The sequence below is a fragment of the Triticum aestivum genome, chromosome 2A (assembly GCF_018294505.1).
Source record: "Triticum aestivum cultivar Chinese Spring chromosome 2A, IWGSC CS RefSeq v2.1, whole genome shotgun sequence".
NCBI classification, from domain to species: domain Eukaryota; kingdom Viridiplantae; phylum Streptophyta; class Magnoliopsida; order Poales; family Poaceae; genus Triticum; species Triticum aestivum.
In genome coordinates, this window is record NC_057797.1 from 225,530,517 (window position 1) to 225,539,387 (window position 8,871).

Genomic DNA, 8,871 nt, shown 5'->3' on the forward strand with positions numbered 1-8,871 from the left:
CCTGATTGGAATTTACCCTTTGAAATTATGTGTGATGCTAGTGATTATGCTGTAGGGGCTGTTCTAGGACAAAGAGTTGATAAGAAATTAAATGTTATTCAATATGCTAGTAAAACTCTAGACAGTCCCAAAGAAATTATGCTACTGCTGAAAAAGAATTTTTAGCAGTTGTATTTGCTTGTGATAAGTTCAGACCTTATATTGTTGATTCTAAAGTAATTGTTCACACTAATCATGCTGCTAATAAATATCTTATGGAAAAGAAAGATGCTAAACCTAGACTTATTAGATGGGTTCTCTTGCTACAAGAATTTGATTTGCATATTATTGATAGAAAGGGAGCTGAGAACCCCTTTGCAGACAACTTGTCTAGGTTAGAGAATGTTCTTGATGACCCACTACCTATTGATGATAGCTTTCCTGATGAACAACTAGCTGTTATAAATGCTTCTCGTACTACTCCATGGTATGCTGATTATGCTAATTACATTGTTGCTAAATTTATACCACCTAGTTTCACATACCAGCAAAAGAAAAAGTTCTTCTATGATTTAAGACATTACTTTTGGGATGACCCACACCTTTATAAAGAGGGAGTAGATGGTGTTATTAGACGTTGTGTACCTGACCATGAACAGGAACAGATCCTACGCAAGTGTCACTCCGAGGCTTATGGAGGACACCACGCTGCAGATAGAACTGCACACAAGGTATTGAGATCCAGTTTTTATTGGCCTACCCTCTTCAAAGATGTCTGTAAGTTTGTATTGTATTGTGATAAATGTCAAAGAATTGGTAATATTAGTAGACGTCAAGAAATGCTTATGAATTATTAACTTGTTATTGAACCATTTGATGTTTAGGACTTTGATTATATGGGACCTTTTCCTTCCTCTAATGGGTATACTCATATTTTAGTTGCTGTTGATTATGTTTCTAAGTGGATAGAAGCTATTCCAACTAGTAGTGCTGATCATAACACCTCTATTAAGATTCTTAAAGAAGTTCTTTTTCCAAGGTTTGGAGTCCCTGGATACTTAATGACTGATGGTGGTTCACATTTTATTCATGGTGCTTTTCGTAAAATGCTTGCTAAGTATGATGTTAATCATAGAATTGCATCTCCATATCATCCACAGTCTAGTGGTCAAGTAGAACTTAGCAATAGATAGCTTAAATTAATTTGGCAAAAGACTGTTAATAGATCTAGAAAGAATTGGTCCAAGAAACTTGATGATGCATTATGGGCTTATAGAACTGCATATAAAAATTCTATGGGTATGTCTCCATATAAAATGGTTTATGGTAAAGCATGTCACTTACCTCTTGAATTAGAACATAAGGCATATTGGGCTATTAAAGAGCTCAACTATGACTTCAAACTTGCTGGTGAGAAGAGGCTTTTTGACATTAGCTCACTTGATGAATGGAGAACCCAGGCTTATGAGAATGCCAAACTGTTTAAAGAAAAAGTTAAAAGATGGCATGATAAAAGGATACAAAAGCGTGAGTTTTATGTAGGTGATTATGTATTGTTATACAACTCTCGTTTAAGATTTTTTTGCAGGCAAACTCCTCTCTAAATGGGAAGGTCCTTACGTCGTCGAGGAGGTCTATCGTTCCGGTGCCATAAAAATCAACAACTTCGAAGGCACAAATCCGAGGGTGGTGAACGGTCAAGGAATCAAACATTATATCTCAGGTAATCCTATAAATGTTGAAACTAATGTTATTGAAACCGTAACCCTGGAGGAATACATAAGGGACACTTTCCAGAATGTTTCAGACCCCGAAAAGGAATAGGTACGTGGTACGGTAAGTAAACCGACTCCAAAATAGTTCTAATGGCAATGTTTCTCCGTTTTGGATTATTTAAGAAAATAGGAAAATAAGAAGCAGACCGGAAAGGACATGAGGCTTCCACGAGGGTGGAGGGCGCGCCCCCTTCCTCGTGGGCACCTCGTGTGCTCTCCTGACTCCGTTTTCTTGCACGATACTTCTTTTTTCGGTAAAAATTCACTATATAATCTCCCGAACGTTTTGACCACCGTATCATGCAAATATATCCTGTTTTTGTTTCGAGCTGTTTTCTGCCAGGGTTGTCAAGGCCAAGCATCATGTCGTCTCCCTCCTCCTCCAACAATGAGGGCAACGATGCTTGGCTAATGAAGATAGAGCTGAAGAGAGAAGAGCCCAGAGAGATCAACAAGGATGAGGGGATCAAGAAGGCCATGGGGGACCAAGTTCCGGTAGTAGTAGAAGAAGACATCCTTCAACCTCACCACAATCTCTTTACCCCAATGGAGATTCAGGCTTTCAAGATGATTGAGTTGGCTCGTATTCAAAACAAGTATCTCACAAGTGAAAATATTTTGTTGAAGGAGCATATCATCGCACTCAAGGGCATTATCCGCAAATTGGAGGATCTCCTACGCTCGATGTGCGACTATCCATCATCACCAACACCTTCTTCACCAACAAAGAAGAACTGAGTATCGCGTATGGGCACCCCCCTTGGCAACTGCCAAGCTTGGGGGAGTGCCCCGGTATCGTATCGCCAACACTTTTATCTTCACTGTTTTTCTTAGTTCGATCCTTTTGATAATATCTTGATCTAGTAGAATAAAGTTTTAGTATGATCTAGTTGTGAGTTTAGCTTTATGATCCTTCTATGTAATCGAGTCCGTGAGCTATATATAATAAAGATTAGTGTTGAGTCAAGGGCTTGATTATTTTGCTATGATCTTGAGGGAATAGAATAAAATAAAAGAGAAGAAATAAAAAGAAATAAAGAGATCATATGGATCTTATGGAGAGTAATGATCTCACATATAAAGAGTATGATGAATAAAAATTGTTGAGAGTTGACAAGCATAGTTTTGGTCATCATCGCAATTAATAGTAAGTAATAAAGAAAGAGAGGTTTTCACATATAAATATACTATCTTGGACATCTCTTACGATTGTGAGCACTCATTAAAATATGACTTGCTAAAGAGTTGATGTTGGACAAGGAAGACAATGATACGTCTCCAACGTATCTATAATTTTTTTATTGTTCCATGCTATTATATTATCTGTTTTGGATGCTTATGGGCTTTATTATACACTTTTATATTATTTTTGGACTAACCCATTAACCCAGAGCCCAGTGCCAGTTTCTGTTTTTTCCTTGTTTTAGAGTATCACAGAAAAGGAAAATCAAATGAAGTCCAATTGACCTGAAACTTCACGGAACTTATTTTTGGACCAGAAGAAGCCCACGGAGTATCGGAGTTGGACCAGGAGAGTCCCGGGCTGCCCACGAGGGTGGGGGCGCGCCCCCCCCCCCCCCCCCCCTCCTGGGCGCGCCCCTTGCCTCGTGGACAGCCCGGAGGTCCACCGACGTACTTCTTCCTCCCATATATACCCATACACCCTAAAAACTTCGAGGAGCACAATAGATCGGGAGTTCCGCCGCCAGAAGCATCCGTAGCCACCGAAGACCAATCTAGACCCGTTCTAGCACCCTGCCGGAGGGGGAATCCCTCTTCGGTTGCCATCTTCATCATCCCGACGCTCTCCATGACGAGGAGGGAGTAGTTCTCCCTCGGGGCTGAGGGTATGTACCAGTAGCTATGTGTTTGATCTCTCTCTCTCGTGTTCTTGAGGTGGTAGGATCTTGATGTATCGCGAGCTTTGCTATTATAGTTGGATCTTATGATGTTTCTCCCCCTCTACTCTCTTGTAATGGATTGAGTTTTCCCTTCGAAGTTATCTTATCGGACTTAGTCTTTAAGGATTTGAGAACACTTGATGTATGTCTTGCATGTGTTTATCTGTGGTGACAATGGGATATCACGTGATCCACTTGATGTATGTTTTGGTGATCAACTTGCGGGTCCCGCCCATGAACCTATGCATAGAGGTTGGCACACATTTACGTCTTGACTCTCCGGTAGAATCTTTGGGGCACTCTTTGAAGTACTTTGTGTTGGTTTGAATAGATGAATCTAAGATTGTGTGATGCATTTCGTATAATCATACCCGTGGATACTTGAGGTGACATTGCAGTATCTAGGTGACATTAGGGTTTTGGTTGATTTGTGTCTTAAGGTGTTATTTTAGTACGAACTCTAGGATAGATTGAATGGAAAGAATAGCTTCGTGTTATTTTACTACGGACTCTTGAACGGATTGATTGGAATGATTAACTTTGAGGTGCTTTCGTACCCTACCATAATCTCTTCATTTGTTCTCCGCTATTAGTGACTTTGGAGTGACTCTTTGTTGCATGTTGAGGGGTAGTTATGTGATCCAATTATGTTATTATTGTTGAGAGAACTTGCACTAGTGAAAGTATGAATCCTAGGCCTTGTTTCCTAGCATGGCAATACCGTTTGTGCTCACTTTTATCATCAGTTACCTTGTTGTTTTTATATTTTTAGATTACAAAAACCTTTATCTACCATCCATATACCACTTGTATCACCATCTCTTCGCCGAACTAGCGCACCTATATGACTTACCATTGTATTGGGTGTGTTGGGGACACAAGAGACTCTTTTTTATTTGGTTGCGGGGTTGTTTGACAGAGACCATCTTCATCCTATGCCTCCCACGGATTGATAAACCTTAGGTCATCCACTTGAGGGAAATTTGCTACTGTCCTACAAACCTCTGCACTTGGAGGCCCAACAACATCTACAAGACGAAGGTTGTGTAGTAGACATCAAGCTCTTTTCTGGCGCCATTGCCGGGGAGGTTAGCGCTTGAAGGTATATCTTTAGATCTTGCAATCGAATCTTTTTATTTCTTGTTTCAGCACTAGTTTAGTTTATAAAAGAAAACTACAAAAAAATGGAATTAAGGATGCCTCATATGCTTCATCTTTTTAATATCTATCATGAAAATAAGGATTCTGGTAATTGTGCTCAAGTGCTAGAGGAAGAATGCATTAGAATGTTTGGCACTAAATCTTTGTATGATGAGCATGATTGCAATGTTGTTAGTATGAATTCCTTGAATATCTATGATGCTAATGATATGCAAAGCCACAAGCTTGGGGATGCTATGTTTGATGAAGATGATATTTTTTGTCCCCCAAGTTTTGATGAGAAAATTTATTATAATGGAAGCATGCCTCCTATTTATTATGATTATATTGATGAAAGTGGATTTGGAGAGGTCAATGCTTTATTTTGTGATGAATCCACTATTTCGAAAGAGGTTCCAATTGATTATGAGAACAAAGTTGCTATCTATGATGATTATTGCGATGACTTGTATGCTATAAAGAATAACGATATCCATGAAACTTGTCATCATGATTTTAGTTTTCAATTGGATTATGCCTCACATGGTAATTATTTTGTTGAGTTTACTCCCACTATTATTCATGAGAAGAAATTTGCTTATGTGGAGAGTAATAAAAATTCTATGCTTGTAGATCATGAAAATAATGATTTATGTGATGGTTATATTTTTGAATTCATTCATGATGCTAATGAGAATTATTATGAGGGAGTAATATATGCTTGTAGGAATTGCAATAATATCAGGTTTCCTCTCTATGTGCTTAAAATCTTGAAGTTATGCTTGTTTTGCTTTCCTATGCAAGTTGATTCTTGTTCCCATAAATTGTTTGCTCACAAAATCCCTATGCATATGAAGAGTGTCAGGCTTAAATGTGCTATTTATATTCTTCATGATGCTCTCTTTATGTTTCAATTCTTGTCTTTTATGTGAGCATCATTGAAACCATCATGCCTAGCTAGGGGCGTTAAACGATAGCGCTTGTTGGGAGGCAACCCAGCTTTATTTTTGTTCCTTGCTTTTTGCTCTGTTTAGCAATAAATAATTTATCTAGCCTCTGTTATGATTGAGTTTTTATGTTTTAGTTAGTGTTTGTGCCAAGTAGAACCGTTGGGAAGACTTGGGGAAAGTCTTGTTGATCTTGCTGTAAAAAACAGAAACTTTAGCGCTCACGAGAATTGCTACCATTTTTTATTGGAGAGTGCTATTTAGTTAATATTTTTTCAGATTATTAATAGATAAATTCCTTACGTACCGCAATTTATTTTATAATTTTTGGGGTTCCAGAAGTTTGCGTTAGTTACAGATTACTACAGACTGTTCTGTTTTTGACAGATTCTGTTTTTCGTGTGTTGTTTGCTTATTTTAATGAATCTATGGCTAGGAAAAGAGTTTATAAACCCTAGAGAAGTTGGAATACAGTAGGTTTAACACCAATATAAATAAATAATGAGTTCATTACAGTACCTTGAAGTGGTGGTTTGTTTTCTTTTGCTAACGGAGCTCACGAGTTTTCTGTTAAGTTTTGTGTTGTGAAGTTTTCAAGTTTTGGGTAAAGATTCGATGAACTATGGACTAAGGAGTGGCAAGAGCCTAAGCTTGGGGATGCCCAAGGCACCCCAAGGTAATATTCAAGGACAACCAAAAGCCTAAGCTTGGGGATGCCCCGGAAGGCATCCCCTCTTTCGTCTTCGTTCATCGGTAACTTTACTTGGAGCTATATTTTTATTCACCACATGATATGTGTTTTGCTTGGAGCGTCATTTTATTTTACTTTGTTTTGCTTGCTGTTTGAATAAAATATCAAGATCCGAAATTATTAAATGGGAGAGTCTTCACATAGTTGCATAATTATTCGACTACTCATTGAGCTTCACTTATATCTTTTGGAGTAGTTTGTTGTTGCTCTAGTGCTTCACTTATATCTTTTAGAGCACGGTGGTGGTTTTATTTTGTAGAAATAGATGAACTCTCATGCTTCACTTATATCATTTTGAGAGTCTTTAGAACAGCATGGTAGTTTTCTTTGGTTATGAAACTAGTCCTAATATGATGGGCATCCAAGAGGGGAATAATAAAAACTTTCATATAAAGTGCATTGAATACTATGAGAAGTTTGATACTTGATGATTGTTTTGAGATATGAAGATGGTGATATTAGAGTCATGCTAGTGAGTAGTTGTGAATTTGAGAAATACTTGTGTTAATGTTTGTGATTCCTGTAGCATGCATGTATGGTGAACCGTTATGTGATGAAGTCGGAGCATGATTTATTTATTGATTGTCTTCCTTATGAGTGGCGGTCGGGGACGAGCGATGGTCTTTTCCTACCAATCTATCCCCCTAGGAGCAAGCGCGTAGTACTTTGTTTTGATAACTAATAGATTTTTGCAATAAGTATGTGAGTTCTTTATGACTAATGTTGAGTCCATGGATTATACGCACTCTCACCCTTCCACCATTGCTAGCCTCTCTAGTACCGCGCAACTTTCGTCGGTACCATACACCCACCATATACCTTCCTCAAAACAGCCACCATACCTACCTATTATGGAATTTCCATAGCCATTCCGAGATATATTGCCATGGAACTTTCCACCGTTCTGTTTATTATGACACGCTCCATGATTGTCATATTGCTTTGCATGATCATGTAGTTGACATCGTATTTGTGGCAAAGCCACCATTCATAATTCTTTCATACATGTCTCTCATGAGTCATTGCACATCCCGGTATACTGCCAGAGGCATCCATATAGAGTCATATCTTGTTCTAAGTATCGAGTTGTAATTCTTGAGTTGTAAGTAAATAAAAGTGTGATGATCATCATTATTAGAGCATTGTCCCAGTGAGGAAAGGATGATGGCGACTATGATTCCCCCATAAGTCAGGATGAGACTCCGGACGAAAACTAAAAAAAGAGAAAAAAATAGGCCATAAAAAAGAGAAAAGGCCCAAATAAAAAAATAAAAATAAATAAAAAATGAGAGAAAAAGAGAGAAGGGACAATGCTACTGTCCTTTTACCACACTTGTGCTTCAAAGTAGCACCATGATCTTCATGATAGAGAGTCTCCTATGTTGTCACTTTCATATACTAGTGGGAATCTTTCATTATAGAACTTGGCTTGTATATTCCAATGATGGGCTTCCTCAAAACGCCCTAGGTCTTCGTGAGCAAGCAAGTTGGATGCACACCCACTAGTTTCTTTTGTTGATCTTTCATACACTTATAGCTCTAGTGCATCCGTTGCATGGCAATCCCTACTCACTCACATTGATATCTATTGATGGGCATCTCCATAGCCCGTTGATATGTCTAGTTGATGTGAGACTATCTTCTCCTTTTTGTCTTCTCCACAACCACCATTCTATTCCACCTATAGTGCTATGTCCATGGCTCACGCTCATGTATTGCGTGAAGATTGAAAAAGTTTGAGAACATTAGAAGTATGAAACAATTGCTTGGCTTGTCATCGGGGTTGTGCATGATTTAAATATGTTGTGTGGTGAAGATGGAGCATAGCCAGATTATATGATTTTGTAGGGATAGCTTTCTTTGGCCATGTTATTTTGAGAAGACATGATTACTTTGTTAGTATGCTTGAAGTATTATTATTTTTATGTCAATATTAAACTTTTGTCTCGAATCTTATGGATCTAAACATTCATGCCAAAATGAACATAATTACTTAGAGAAATATGTTAGGTAGCATTCCACATCAAAATTTTTGTTTTTATCATTTACCTACTCGAGGACGAGCAGGAATTAAGCTTGGGGATGCTGATACATCTCCAACGTATCTATAATTTTTGATTGTTCAATGCTATTATATTATCTGTTTTGGAGGTTTATGGGCTTTATTATACACTTCTATATTATTTTTGGGACAAACCTATTAACCCAGAGCCCAGTGCCAGTTTCTGTTTTTTCCTTGTTTTAGAGTATCGCAGAAAAGGAAAATCAAATGGAGTCCAATTGACCTGAAACTTCACGGAACTTATTTTTGGACCAGAAGAAGCCCCCGGAGTATCAGAGTTGGACCAGGAGAGTCCCGGGCTGCCCACGAGGGTGGG